Source organism: Carassius auratus, unplaced genomic scaffold, assembly GCF_003368295.1.
Source record: "Carassius auratus strain Wakin unplaced genomic scaffold, ASM336829v1 scaf_tig00031189, whole genome shotgun sequence".
Lineage (NCBI taxonomy): Eukaryota > Metazoa > Chordata > Actinopteri > Cypriniformes > Cyprinidae > Carassius > Carassius auratus.
In genome coordinates this window covers 26,508-42,743 of record NW_020525901.1, presented here as the reverse complement: position 1 = coordinate 42,743, position 16,236 = coordinate 26,508, and the positions used below count along the sequence as shown (strand labels likewise).

The following is a 16,236-nucleotide window of genomic DNA, read 5'->3' as shown; positions in this document are numbered from 1 at the left end:
TTTTATGATAAGGAAACAAGTGTATCAGTAAATAGAGTTTCTCCTCTGACATTATGAAGCTGCTGCTTTTGAACAAGAATCGTAAGCGTTCATAAAGTATAACGAACACTGTTAGTGTTCAAGTTTAATATTCACAAAGAATGAGGCATTTAACAATAAACATGGCATTTTCGAAATTAATGTTTATAGTTTATGCCTTTGTTTATGGGTGTCAATTGATTACATTTGCACTCTTATTAAATCAAAAAAAGTAAAAAAGAAAAAAGAAACCTTTCTTTGAGTATGATTTCTAGGATGATATGACACTAAATAACTGAAACCAAATCTGAGCACTAATGATGAAGTTTCTGTAAGTGAAGGGAGAGTCTTCACTGAAGAGACCAGAATCAGAAATATCAGAGGTCAGAGTTCATCTCACCTGCTCTTGAGCTCATCCAGTGGACTGTGGAAATGAAAAGTACTACATGGATGATAATATTTCAAAAGTGTGACACATCTACACTCAATGCAATGAATTAAACCAGAAAAGACCGTTCAGATTTAAAGAGAATTACTTTATTCTGTTTGTAATTATTTTTGTGTGTACATTTTAATACATATTAGCGTAATAAAAGTTTAAACAATAATAATAATAATAAAAATAAAGCAAAGTATATACATAAAAAAATAATGCAGAGCAAAATCAATGTAGCAACTGTAAGTTTCGGCACATCAGGTATAGCTATTAAACATATAATTCTGACATAACTGATAGACCTGATATAAGTTTTAGGTAAATGTTTATAACATTAATCACTGTAGGATAATTGGATGTTTCTATCGTTCAGTACATTCAGATGTTGTGGGTTGTTTTCTGTCAGCTGATGGAATAACAAGTTGTGTCTCAACTCTTCAAATAGTTTATTTCATCAGATTGTATTCAATTATTTGGTAGTCTTTGTTTTATTTGATCAACTTCATTCATGACATTCTTTAACTCATTAATTCCTTTCCTCATTTCATCAATGAATGTCTCTGCTTTTTTCTTGAACTGTTCTTCTATTTGTTTATCTGCGGGTGTTTCTTCAGGTTTGTCATTGTCATTTTGCTCCTCTTTGTCTTCGATGATCTCTTCCAGAATTTTAAGCACAGAACTCATCTCAGCAAATGTTCCTGACAGATCTCCAGTCAAATCTTTCTGTGCACCCACTGCTTTACTCCTATCTCTCTGGAAGAGCTGTGTTTTTTCAAAGCAGGAGGAGAAACGTTCACGTAGTTCACTGACTTTGTGCTCTGATAGCGTTGGGTTTCTCAGTATTTTCTGAGCACGATCATAAATCTTCTCTAGCATGTTAATAATAGGGCTGATTTTCTTCTGAAGTTCCTCAAGTTCTTTTTCTATGGTTTGTCTTGATTTTTTTTCCCTGCTGTTTTTTCTTCAATCTTTCAATAATAAAAATAATTGCAGCAGCAACAGCAGCACCTAATCCAGCAGCAATGGCAGAATCCCCAAAAGTAAATGTAGATAAGGCTAATCCTAAAACCAAGCCTGTGATTGCACCGATTCCAGCACCTCTTCGTATATTATCATAAAAAGCATGTCTGTTATCTTTTTCAAACTCATTCACAACATCAGTCATTTTCTTTATATGCTCATTGCATTCAGGAGTAATTTCCTCATGGAGTTCGTTCAATTCTTCTCTGAGATGAATAATGTCAGATCTGGAGTGAATAAAACAGAAACATCAGTGTTTTGTAATAGAAATGTTTATATTTGACTGATTATCTAGTTTATTTTGACACTTTATGCTACAAAAATGAATACATTTTATTAATATGATTTTATTAATATTGCCTTATAATAAATAAATTAACCCCATGTATGCCAAGCTCTCTCGATTAATCTTGTTCTCTGAATCATGTGAATAACATAAAAACACAATTCTCTCACAGTTCTTCAGTCGGTTCGTCCACACTGTGTCGGCGTCTCTGTGGTTTCATTCTGGCTGCAGTTAAATAACACAAGTGAAAACACTCTTAGTTTTGTTTTAATCCTGTCTTATTATAACATGTAATAGGCATTTACACACAATGTGATACCTACTGTATTATGCAGAGCTAATAGAAATCATTAGAGACATATACTTGTCATTTTTGTTGAATTTATGCTTTTGAATGCATTATGTACAATAAAATGTTTAACTGAACTTTAACCAAACTATAGCTTTAACGTTAGAACTTATTTTACTTTGTTTTTTTGTTTGTTTTTTTAAAATAAATTATATATATAGGTTGACTCTTTACAGAAAACCGCTGTCCTCTTGTACATTATACTATAAAATACACTACTGTCCAAAATATGGAGATAGTACGATTGTTAAGGTTTTCTGTACTACCATAAAATTCAAATAAACAAAAAATGAAAAAGCAAAAAAATAAACATTTTTAAAATGGCTATTCTAATTCACAGCTGTCTCTGCAAAATGTGGCTCAAAATTCAAAAAGCAATTTACTGACTCACATGACATAACAGGAGGATTGTCCATGCTGTCATCACTGGAGTCAGAGTCACTCTGATGGAGATGCATTTGCATACTGTCTCTCGACATGGTGACCAATCAGAGACGTGCTTTCAGATCATTCAAACCCTGCAGAGAAAGAGTGACAAATCAGCATGGGTAAAACATCTGTTTAATAGAGTTTAATTAAATGGATTCCCATTGCATGTTCTGTAATACGCTTTACTAGAAACTACATTTCAGACACTTAGCCCTTGATATTAATGGGCAAAATGTGTTTATCTGTGTTTGTTCAGAGGCTGAGAAGTTGTCGTTCAGTACTATAAAGAAAAACAGTAGAATTTGTATAATTCTGAGAAGCTTGAGAAGCTGCCATCTTTCATTTTCAAAATCAAACATTTAAAATGTATTGTGTTAAAGTGAAAGTTGATTAATTATGCCAAGTTAACAATTTATTTTCTAAAAGTACTGTATAAAATTGTCCTTTAGACATAAGAAAGTTAAACCATCGGAGCAGCGGGACATTTCCCACTGGCCTGATGGTCATTCTGGTCTGCCGGCTGACGCTGTGCAGTCAATCAGGCTGACGTGCAATAGACTGGTATGCAACTGCAAATTAATTGAAGGACTTATGAATCTATGAATCAGGACATGACCCAACACCAGCGAAGCACTGCCTAATTGGCTTTATCCAGAGGCAGGCTTTATCTTAGAAAATTGTGTAAATGCAAAGGAGGAGCAGAGACGTAATGTATAAAAAGGAGAAGCCCTGGCCACAGACGCAGCAAGTTGCTGCAAAATCCCAGCCATGTTCACCAGTAAGGAAGCAGGTCGGTCAGAATCACATTTATATTTACTAGGGATGGGACGGTTCACATGCTGGCACGAGCTGGGACCGCTTGTTCAATACGAATACAAATGCTGTATCAGTGCATTATTTATATTATGCATGCAGTCTTTATATTAATCGAACATCAACAACAAAGAAATCACTCACTGCTCTTGATTAAAAAGCTTTTGTAACTTTAATAAAAAATAATCTATAATAATTTATAGTGCAAAATGCAATAATGTTTTACACTTAATTATTTAACTAAATTTTTGTACCTAAAAAATAACGCCTATAAAAAAACCTCGAAAGTAATTTTATTACTTTTTATTTTATTTTTTTTATTTGTATCTTTAATGCATTGTATTCATTTGTGCTGTTGCTTGTAGTTAGAATATTCTTAATAATGTGATAAAATATATATTTTTTGAAAGTATAGTATATTTTTAGTACAAGTTACTTACAATAGATAAAATCTTTTCTAAAAAAAATAAATATATATATATATATATATATATATATATATATATATATATATATATATATATATGGGGATACAGTATTTTTTAAGTGCCAAATTGTTACCAGAAATTGATTTTCTATTTCTAGCCTACAATATGTAGCCTAGTGTACGATGCTTATTTATTTTGAAGGTGATGAAGGAAGCAACAGTAGCACTAGTGCTGTTAGTGCTCCTGCTTTGAACAAGAGAGGGTTAACAGTTCAGCTTTTGAGTCAGAGCAGGAACCTTCAGCTAAAGTTTAAGCTATAAGCAAAACTAAACATGCTGGCTATACTCTTAGAAAAATATGTGCTTTTTATGATTTATAAGGTTACCAGTACTAGGATTGTGATCAACATACAATTGATGGCTGCATAATTAATATAGATTATTGAAAGTGTTTATTTCATATTGCAGAGAAACTCAATGTGCAGAGTGAGAGAGAGAGAGATTCAGGGAAAGATGATAGAGACAGTGAATGCCTTGATACTTCATTTGATTATTTTGTCCGTCCACGGTCTAAGGATTTTATTTATTTTTTTAAGTATAACCCAATCCAAACAACTGAAAGAGCCAAAGAGTAGTTCAGTCTGGTGGACACATGAATTGGGTGGTGACTGCAGAAACAGAGGTGGCCTGGGGTGGAGTCAAATTCCCCGCCTGATCTACTGTCCCACTCCACCATTGATGTCTGGTTATTTCTAGTCATTTACTGAAAACATGGAGAATATGTTCAGCCATCAACCCAAAAATTAATGGTGCGTTCAAGTAGTCTCGTCTAGATCGTATTTACGAGTTGAATGCACATGAACGCCACCACAATATCGTAAATACCAGTGAGGAGCTCGGGATTTTCTTTAAGCCCCGTTCTGTACGAGTTGGGGGCGTGTCAGTGATTAACATGGCGAAATATACAATACTAAAGGTATTTAGCTGTGATATTGTCAGGCTTTTCTATTTACAGCGCAGTAAATTAATCGACGACGCATAATATGATCATGGCATTATGATATAACAATGCAACTTACTAACAATAAAGTTGGCAGTGGCTTCATAAATTATAATTTAAAGCATTAAAAACCGAAGTATACCTAATTCACATTTCTTTGTTCTTCATTTTCTAGAACAAGAGTTTAAGAACATTGCTGTATTTTTGTGTTATTAAATAAGATAAAGTACTCCGCCATCTTGCTCCGACCAAAGTGACTTGAACGCACATGCCGTCGTAAGCACAGGAGGACTTGAGCACCATAACTACGTCACTGGTTTAATCCAGAGGTTATGGTGAAACTGTGGATTACACGAAGATAACTAATCCATACAACTTAGTTTTAAACAGTTTTCCTAAAACGAAATAAACATGGCGTAAATCTACCCGTAAATAAGAATATTTACTCATCTAAATACTGACTTTACAAAAACAAGAACATACAATAGTACATTTAACTGAGTTACCCTAAAAGTGCATTTTGCTCAAACAATGTCGTTATACAGTAAAGTTTGCCAAATCCACGGTTTTCTTCGGAACTGGGTTACATTAAAATCTGTCTGTGGTTATTTTTCATGTCCACGGGTTGAAGCGAACACAATAATGTGATATTTAGAATTTGACCAGTGGAACAATATACAAATGTATATTTTACATATATATCAGTAAACAAAACCATAAACCATTGTGTTTCTTATTAGATTAGATTCAGAATAGATTAAATTTGGTTCATAATATAAGTAAATTAATTCAGTAAAAATACAGCTACTATTTGTCAGAATAGTCAGTAAAGCTAAAGACTACATTCACCCATAGGATATAAAAAAGGTGTAAAACACTGAATATTTTCAATGATACATTTCTTTTTTTTTACTTTACACCATAGTTTATCTGAATATGTCCAGTGCCAAAATAAGTGCAAGTGCAGTTGCCTCGTATTCACTGCAGAAAATACAATTTACACTTATTCTTAATTTTTTATTTATTTATTATTTATTTTGACATATCAAATCTGCTGGATACAATATGTGAATGAGCTTGTAAGAAACTTCTTTAATCTTATTTCTAAGATGATATTTCTGTGATCACAGCCACACTTTTCTCTAGAAAATACATTTTCCATTTAATAAAGAGTTAAAATCAGACAAAACATGAGGTACTCTTACACTTTCTCTTTGGAAAAGAGTATGAATAGCTCTATTATTACTCTTGGGCTTTCATAAAAAACAAATGTAAAAAAAATGTAAGATTTAGTAACCTGAAGGGGTTAAAGTAATAACAATTGAGAATTTAGAAGAATTTATGTTTAACAAGGAATCCATCATAAGAAAAGAGTGCTCCTTTGTTGAATAACTGACTAATATTCTGGTCAAAATAGTTCTTAAAATTTAAGATTAGTGTTTGTATAGAATGTTTCTATAAATTAATATGAAATAAAGTCGCATATGCAAAAATAATGCTTATGTATTTATTACCAAGATAGGAGCATTTCTTTACTTATAACTGCTTGAAAATGTGCATCTTCAGCATGAGTGTGGGTAATTTTCATTGTAGAGAAAAAGTGTTTTCAAGTTATATTTATCACATACCTTATTTTATTCATTATTTGTAAAACCCTGTTATAAAAACCCATTGGAAAACTGTTAGGATGTACCGGCAGCCAGGTGTAAATAAGACAGCAGGGAACAAATTAGACAGTTCAGAGTGGTTTTAATCCCCAGGGTGCAAACATATAGTTCTCCAACATAGCAATAGTCAAAAACCAAACCAAAAGAAAAAAAAAAAACACACCCAAACACTTATGGAACTAATTTATTTACTATATACAAACAAGTGTCAGTTTGGCTATGCCAATGTCCATTTTCTCCCTAAATTGCCTTTTAAAGCTTTGGCTCCGCCTATATTTGGAACATACCATGTTGGGGTGGGGGGGGGGACATTTAATCTATTCAGTGCACTGCATCAGTGCCTAATGTTTCACCACTGTAACTCTTACTGGATCCATAAAGGATCATCAGTTACATTTCTTAGTGTTTGGTGTTTACATCTGTATCCTGTTATGAAAATATAGAAAGCAGACCACCTGTCTGTGTAATTTTTTTATTTGTTTTTATTGATTTTATTCCATTTTATCAGTGAGAATTTTTAAGCATACTAATCACACACTTGATTAAACTTCTTTTTCATAAGGGTTGTTTTCTTTGAGTTTGATCTCAATATGCATGTGTCTCATGTTGCGAATCAGAATCAGAATCAGAAAGAGCTTTATTTCTAAGTATGCTTGCGCATACAAGGAATTTGTTTTAGTGACATAAGCTTCCAGTACACAGAGACACCAACACACAGGAAAAAAAAAAAAAAAAAATCAATTTTTTTTGTACTTAAGTATTGCAAGTAGTCTATTTTAAAATTTACTACTCAAGTACTTAAAAGTAAAAGTATAAGTATTGTGTTATGCAGCTATTAAAGAAAGTAGTCAAAAGTTTGAACACATTGTTTTTACTATTTCAAATGATTAACCTAAAGGACAATCACAATTCCTTTGACTGTAACTTCTTGTAAACAAAAAACGGTTACTAGGGTTAGTTAGCCCAATTTGCAAAATTATGTCATTAATAACTTACCCTCATGTTGTTTCAAACCCGTAAGACATCAGAGGGTCATTTAGAATTTTTTGAAGCATCGAAAATACATTTTGGTCCAAAAATAGCAAAAACTACGACTTTATTCAGCATTATCTTCTCTTCTGTGTCTGTTGTAAGACAGTTAAAAACAAAGCAGTTTGTGATATCCGGTTCACGAACGAATCATTCGATGTAACCGGATCTTTTTGAAACAGTTCACCAAATCGAACTGAATCATTTTAAACGGTTCGCGTCTCTAATACGCATTAATCCACAGATGAATTAAGCTGTTAACTTGTTTAATGTGTCTGACACTCCCTCTGAGTTAAAACAAACCAATATCCCGGAGTAAATCATTGACTCAAACAGTACACTGACTGAACTGATGTGAAGAGAGAACTGAAGATGAACACCGAGCCGAGCCAGATAATGACTCGTTCACGAGTCAAGAATCGTTTCTGTCAGACGCGTCCGATTCGTGAACCGAGGAGCTGATGATACTGCGCATGTGTGATTTAGCGTGAAGCAAACCGACACACAGAGCGTCTGAACTGAACTGATTCTTTTGGTGATTGATTCTGAACTGATTCTGTGTTAATGTTATGAGCCCAGGTGCAGTCAACGCCAATGACGCCATTGCGTCGAGCGCAAAAAAATCGGTGAACTGTTTTCTTCAACTGGTTTATTGAATCGAACTGTCAGAAAGAACTAACGTTACTGGTCATCCGAGAACCGATGCAACCTGTTCTTGACTCGTGAACGAGTCATTATCTGGCTCGGCTCGGTGTTCATCTCTCTCTTCACAGCAGTTCAGTCAGCACGCGCAGTCTCGCTTGATTCGCTCAATGATGTGCCAGCTTCATCAAACCTGCCATCTACAGTTCTGGCAGTGGTTTGTAATGGAACGATTCGTAACATTTTTATAATTGTAACGAGTAACGATGCAGCACATAAAAAAAATATCGGAGTAAAAGTATTAAACTCAGCGAAAATATGTACTGAAGTAAAAGTGGAAGTAGGAGAAAAAAAATAATACTCTAGTAAAGTACAGATACCGCCTTTTAGTACTTAAGTACAGTAGTGAAGTAGTTCTACTTCGTTACTATACATCTCTGCTGATTGGTCCAAATTCTACACTCATTATCATTAGTATTATTATTAGTAGTAGTAGTAGTAGTTATAGTAGTAATAGTTGTAGTATTAGTATTAGTATTATTTAATAGCATGTGTTTGAACTTCAGAATGAGTTGTGCATCACATATCTATTTGTCAGCAACACATTAACAGCTGAAGGGTTTTCCAACACATTATACGTAGTTACATTTTCTTTGGACTAGAACAATAAAAGTAAGACACAAACTTTTATAAGTTATACAACTTTAAGGGTGACCCCGAATAGTCGACGATTCAATGTTTCGATAGGAGGAATCCTGGGCCCGTATTCATAAAGAATCTTAATGCAAAAAGTAGCTCCTAGTGACAAAATTCTAAGAAAATTCTTAGAAATGTGGGCGTTTACAAGGACTTTTAAGAGGCTTAATCTGAGGGCAGATACTCAGTCGGCCACACAAGGGGCCTATGATGCAGTGTCTTTGAAAGATGAACTCAGTCCAGTGTTCTGAAATATTCGGTTTCTGAGATTTTCGGTGACGCTTGGCGGAGCATACATGAATATTCATGAGTTTCCTGTTTCGCGTTAAAGCGACTCTGAAAATATTAGTGCGTTTTCACCGGATCATAAAAACTGTTCAACAAGGTAACGTAAGGTTAATTACGTTTCAGCCTCGAATGAAGATAAGCAAACGTAGAATATAATTGTTCGTTTGTGCACAAAATGTTATTAATTGTTTGCCGTTTTAAATGTTTACTCAACGATTACAGCACTGATTTGCCAGAGGCAGCCCGTCGTTAGAATACGCTTCAAGTAAATGGGCCAGCAGCTGTTAAATATTTTCTCATATTCCTCTGTTTTGCTATTAAAATTATGTCATTTGATAAGTATGTATTTTGAAGATGTGTAGCATATGGTGGCACAAACATGCTACAAACTCACTGTATTGTAATACTTGTAAGCAGGGCCGTGCACAGACCTTTTGAGGGGCATGTGCTGAAACTGAAAAAGGGCCCCCCCCCCCTTTTTTATATCAAGATTATTTAGTAAGCCTGCATAAAAGGAAGAAATGGTCACATCTTCATGACAAATTCAATAACACAAAATAATAGTCTCAAAAGCTTTAGATTTATTCACGATTAATAACAACCATAATAATAATATTAGATAATATAAATAAACAGGGTTTTAAGGGCTTCTTTAAACCTAATACAACAGCAACCTTCTGTGAGCCATGTATCTGGCAAAAATTTTATACTGTGGTGGACCAGGGATGTTGGTCTCTCGAAGGTCTCTTATTCACTACACTTTCCCCTAAAATAAGCCAACAATGAAAAAATAAATAAAAATAGTGTGAAAAGTACAGTTGCAGTGAAAAGCATTTCTGAAGGATCACGTGACACTGAAGAGTATACTGGAGTAATGATGCTGAAAATTCAGCTTTGATCACAAAAATAAATTACATTTTAAAATATTCAAATAGAAAACAGTTATTTAAAATTGTAAAAATATTACACAATATTACTGATTTTGCTGTATTTTGGATCAAATAAATGAAGCCTTGGAATGAATCACGAATTACATTCTGTATGATAAAATATAAAGATTTCAGTGATCTTCTGTAATTTTTTTTTTTAGTTACTACTACATTACTGTAGTAAAACCATGTTTTACAACATTTTATAAAGAGAGTATACCATAACATGATTAGCCTAAATGTTAATAAATTAAGTGTATCTGCAATCATAAATCAAAGAAGAAATTTCTTAGAAATATATGTTATCTAGGTGACGAGGATCACTCGTCGCTGTGTAAGTTCCAGTACGAAACAGCGCGGGGGCGCACCTGTTATGATTTTCCGATGGTAAAAACAAATTATATGTTGTTGTATTACTTATCAATATATCGTTTTTGACCAGCGAATGTGTGCAAATGTGATTTTTTTTTCTGTCCGTCATTAAAACGGAGACGGCGCCTGCCGCTGCGGGCATCACATTACATTTTCATCTAGGTTACAAACTAGTTTTTTTAGCTATATAGACGGAGCGCTCAGTTTTTCCTGTGGTAAAATGCATTTGGCCAAATTAGCATTTTATAAAAGATGAAATGCTACTATCTGCACAGGCTATTTAAGTGTTGGCTATATATTGGCTATGACTAGATGGCAAATGCTAGCCCTCTCTCTCAGGCGACGTCCCACATGTCTCAGTCAGTGAGTCAGTCAGACATCAAATAAATAAAATATGAGCCTTTATAGACAGTGTTTATTAGTACTTCTTCAAACAACAAGATATTTATTTACCCTTCGCAAAACTTTGTTCAGCTCAGCTGTTGTCTACTACTGTGCGGCTGCTGTGGAACTTCAGTTGATTCAATGAATATAGAGGGGGCGGAGTTATCAGCTTACTGACCGCTTGAGGATCGAATAAGATTTACACAAGCTCGTTTTAAGAACTTTCATTTGGTAAAACAGAAAGACAGACGTAAAGGGTGACCAATAGCAGTGATTAAAAAAAAAAAAAAAAAACACCACCAAAAAAAGGGCACTTCGGAGTGTAAGGGCAAAAAGGGCATGTGCTCTGCACAGGTTGAGCCCTACCTGTGCACGTGCCTGCTTGTAAGCAGAGAAATAAAGAACAATATAAAGACTCCTGAAGTAGCATTTAACTTTTTTCTCCTTAAAGGTGTCAAATGGAAATGCATGGCAGCCTACAGTTCATGTAAAGAAGCTGTTTGTCTGTTACAAATCAGCAGTGTTTGATACTTGCACTTCTGCCTGTTATTTTGTTCCTAGTTTGCAGAAGCTCTTCTAATGGGGGAGACTTATTTCTCAAGTTATATATGAGCCACTACTGCACACATACATGAAGAAATGGTTAAACGTTCTCAGAATCTTTTTTTTTTTTTTTTCATCTGATCAGCAGGGGATGGTGGATGATGACCAACAGAGTGTGTACTTTATCAGTGTAATAGTTAAACAAATCATATACAAAATAAATTTAAAAAAAACTAAAGCCTACTATTTTATACAAATGTTGTATTATTAACCAGTTTTACTAATTTTTGTTCCTGAAATCCACACTTTTAAAAATCAAGATAGTAAAAGGTAATCAAACCAAGCACAACCTAATAAAACATGTTTCATGAATGAAGGGTTTTGTAAAAAAGATAATGTTGGTGGATATTCTACTACTATTAAAAAGATGTTGGTTATTCTTGAATGGCTTATTCTGCAGTGGGTATAAACAATCTGGTCCCACTGATTTGGAAGCATCTTTCTTCTCCCAACATTTAGACTGATTTCATTGAGTTTGTTCATGGTGTTTAAATCTCTGTTTGCCATTTGTTGTTCATATAAGAATTTACTTTAATAATGTATTTAATAATTTACTTACAACCGAAACACTATATCATGTGCTTGCTTGAGTTGATCAGTAGGCCTATCCCTAAACACATATACAAGTAAACCCTTGTGTAGCTTTCACCTGTTTTTTTTTTTTTTTCCCCAAAACATAACCATGTATTTTATATTAATAGAGGTGTGTGGTAAATGTCATTTATGTAATGCCTTCACCACATCTGTTAATAAAACTTTTAACACAGAATCAGTCTTTTTTTTTTCAGCAAAAGCAATCCATCTACCTTTGAAATGAGAATATACAAATTACTGCATGCTTTGATTTAGCCATTTGTTATTAAACTACAAAACATTTTAATTGTTATAAGTTTGTAGAAAATAAGCAAAAACAAGTACAGCAAGGTTGTGGATTTCAAAACTTGACCAATACACATTTGGGTCAATATGATTTTCAAGTGCACCACAATGCAGTATATGATTAAATACTAAAATAAAGTTTATAAAGACATTTTTACATTTTTTTTTAACTATATTGTGCATTTTATCTACTAAATTTATAATTTTGGGGGTAAATAAATACAGAGATTAAGAATGTTTATTCAGCTCATTCAACTTTTTCTTTGTTATCAAAAACATTTTTTTGAATGATTGAGTAAACGATTAAGAATGACACAGAATAATAATCATACATTTTATTATGGCACAACAGATACATTTTGGCAAAGTTATTAAACGACTCTTATTTATGTCAAATAAGAATATTGTAAAACTGCTTCATTGAAGGCTCATTTGGAGCATAGCCTATCTCAGGTAAATCATTACAACAATCACGAACCATGACACAATCTATATATATTTTTTTTTTGCATACTTACAATAGAAATAAAAACAACAATAAACTAAGCATAATGTCATTCTATGCTAAAACGTAACTTTTTGAAAATCGTTTAGGTTTCAGTTTCAACGCACTAATATTTTCAGAATCGCTTTAACGCAAAACAGGAAACTCATGAATATTCATGTATGCTCCGCCCAGCGTCACCGACAATCTCAGAAACCGAATATTTCAGAACACCGGTAACTTGGACTCGGCGAACCAAATTTCGCGCATAGGCGAGACGTGCATTAACAGCATGAAGCAAAGCAGCAGCTGCCCCAAGGCAGGCCGCAAACACTTCCTTGCTATAGCCGCTATCCCTAAACACACAATAATAATAATTCTATTAAGCTATCACCCAAGGCAACCACATAGCCCAAATGGAGAACACTTACCTGAGCAACAGCACGCTGACACACCAATCTCGCAGGCAATGCGCAGTGAGTCAGCAAAACAATAACACGTTATTCCATTCAATCCGATGGAAAATGGGGTAACCGCAACACAGCAAGGAGTTCTATAAACAATCGGAATCCCACATAAACCACAAGCAACCTAGCAACAGTACAACATTTACAATAGACCTCTACATACCTGCGACACCACCACAAACTGGCTTGAACCCAAACAACACGAGCCTCCAGCGTCACGTACTGCTGGGGGGGGGGGGGGGTACGTTCGAACTATAACCTCTTCCTCCTGACATGATTGGCTTGCATTTTCACTCTCAGACTTGCACTTTTTTTTTTTTTTTTTTTTTTAGTTTTTTTTAATTATTATTATTATTATTATTATTATTATTATTATTATTATTATTATATTCAAAATTAGGACATACAGTAGGAAAACAACATCTTCTGTACATTAATAAAGTCTATGGACAGATTACAAATAAGCCAAGGAGGTCAAGGGGTTATCAAAAACAAAGTATAATGAAAAAAAAAAAAAAATCTTGTAACATAAACTGAACATAAACTTTTGTCATGTCGAGTAAAACCAAACAAAACATTTTCCCATCGCAATGCAAATTGAGGGTAAATATGGAGAACAATAAATTGAGACATTTTGCTCCAAAGTTTTTTGGTATGTGGGCAAGAACAAAATAAATGCACCAGTGTTTCGTTTAGCTCTTCACAGAAAGTAATCAGACACTTGTGCTTCCGCTAGCGACATCACTTGCAGTCTTTATTTTTTAATTTTTTTGTTCTATTTATTGATAACTTTTTGTTTGAATCTTTCAACATTTTACAACAGTAGCCAGGTGGTGAAGACAAGAAAAAAGAAACTAAATTACAATGTCACTCTCACGATGTGTCCAAATTCAGGGCTGCATCCTCCTTAGGATGCTTCCTACCCGGTTGAAGGAGGAGGGGTCCTCCGGCGACTGCAAAACCCGGAAGTCGGTGTTTGTGAATTTGGACAGCCTACCAGCCTAGCTTCGTTTGAGTCTGCGCGTCAGAAACGGAAGTGCTAAAAAACGCTAAAAATGGGCTTCACTTGTCTCAATTGAGTTCCAATGGGGTGGCTGTGTCCATTTCTTTTACTGTCTATGCAGCCTACCCTTCTTTCAGTTCCCTCCCTTAAGGCGGGCGTACACGGTGCGAATTCGGATGGTCGGAAGATCGGATGTCCACACACACACGGCACGAGTGAGTTTATCTGAAAATCGTACGGACGAGATGATATACGACATGATTTTACAACCTGCGAATTCCAGAAGCAATTGCACGAAGTTCGACTTGAAGCACCGCTGCACACACAGAAGGATCACTGTATGACATTAAAGTACCGCGAGAGCGATAAGAGAGCACAGATATCCAATGCATTCGAATCGCTCTCGCGGTACTTTGATGTCATACAGGTGATCATTACCCGTGTTTCCACTATCGAGCTAAGACCGGCCGTGCTAGTGTGTGCCAGGGCCAGTCGCGTTTCCACTGTCACTTCCGGGGCTTGATCGTGCCTCGCCGGGGCTTCCTCGGGGCCAACGGCCAGGGTTTTTTGGCCCGACGAAAACCTTGGGCCAAAGCGGGCCAGCTGGGGCTAGAGGAGGAGTTATGAACAAAGGCGGAGTTTCTCCGCGTCTAGAGAGCATCAGCGCGGATCATTTCAGAAAGATAACAGCTTTAACACCAGTATTAAAGACGTTTTAAAATAAGTTGAGCTCAAAACTCACTCTTAGTAAGCAGCGAGTGTTTGAAATAACTTGGATTATAATCACTAAACAAGGCAGAAATATTTATAAGCGATGTAAAAGACTAGGCACGCTAAACATTAACATTACCATAGTAAACATGGTAAATATGACCGCTTGGATAAATCAGACGTCAGCTTCTTATTCTCTATCACAATTGTGTATTTATTAAGTAACATTTTATCTGTCGTCTCGTTTCGTGAGTTTAGCTCCACGTTGCATATCATCAAAATATAATAATAATTTTTGTTTGGGAGCTTTTATAAAAATAGAGAGTCTGCGCTGTGGATCATTTCAGAAAGATTTCATTTCAGCTTTAACACCAGCATTAAACACTTTTTTTTTTTAAATAAGTCGAGCTCAAAACTCGCTTTCAGTCAGCAGCCAGTGTTTGAAATAACTTGATCTGATGTGGATTATAATCACTAAACAAGGCAGAAATATTTATAAGCGATGAAAAAGATATGCACGCTAAACATGTTACCACAGTAAACATGGTAAAATATGACCGCTTGAAGAAATCAGACGTCAGCTTCTTATTCTCTATCACAGTCGTGTATTTATTAAGTAACTTATATCATCTGTCACAAGCCTCGTCTCGAGAGTTTATCTCACGTTGCCTATCATAAAAGAATATAGCCTAATAATGTTTTTTTGTTCGGGAGCTTACAAAAATAGATATATTATCATTCATTCTAAATATGACGGCTAGTGTGGCTAATAAACAGAAACAGACTCGACTGAATAAGCAGGCTATTTTCATGAGCGTTAAAAATAAATAAAATAGAAATAAGTGTATTTATGTCTGATTAATTTTGAGTCCTGATAAATTGAATCAATATGATCAATGTATCACTTATTCTATAGTTAAAACATCGATGCTTTTGAATATGAATATATAACAAAGCATGCAAACAAACTGCCGCTTTTATCATCTTCGTTTTGTGATCGCACATGTTCCAGTGACTTATTTCTTAGTTTTCTGATAACTTCTCTTTGTTGGTGAAATTTTGAGGTTGCATGACGTTGTTCTGAGAGGCGTGTAAAGGGCGAGTTTTAGTGACGTGCAGCGGTGCTTCAAGCTCCACTGTGGAAACCCTGCGGTATTCTGGCCTCGTGCTACTGGCCCGGGGCTATGAGCCCCGCCCGGCCCGCTTTAAGCCCTGGCTCGCACTGGCCCGACAGTGGAAAAGCGGCTATTCTGTGCGTGCAGCGGTGCTTCAAGCCGAACGCGCCTAATATAACTGCTCTCCCT

The 16,236-nt window shown here is 35.0% G+C and overlaps 1 long non-coding RNA gene across 1 annotated transcript; it reads right to left on the bottom strand.

The window, feature by feature from the left end:
* Positions 1–586: 586 nt before the first annotated feature.
* Positions 587–13,446, bottom strand: LOC113080384 (uncharacterized). Its single transcript, XR_003281849.1, has 5 exons — positions 13,382–13,446; positions 13,183–13,304; positions 2,501–2,627; positions 1,931–1,985; positions 587–1,701 (listed from the first exon to the last, which is right to left on the bottom strand). It is a non-coding gene; the product is annotated as an uncharacterized LOC113080384 (long non-coding RNA).
* Between the last annotated feature and the right edge of the window lie 2,790 nt (positions 13,447–16,236).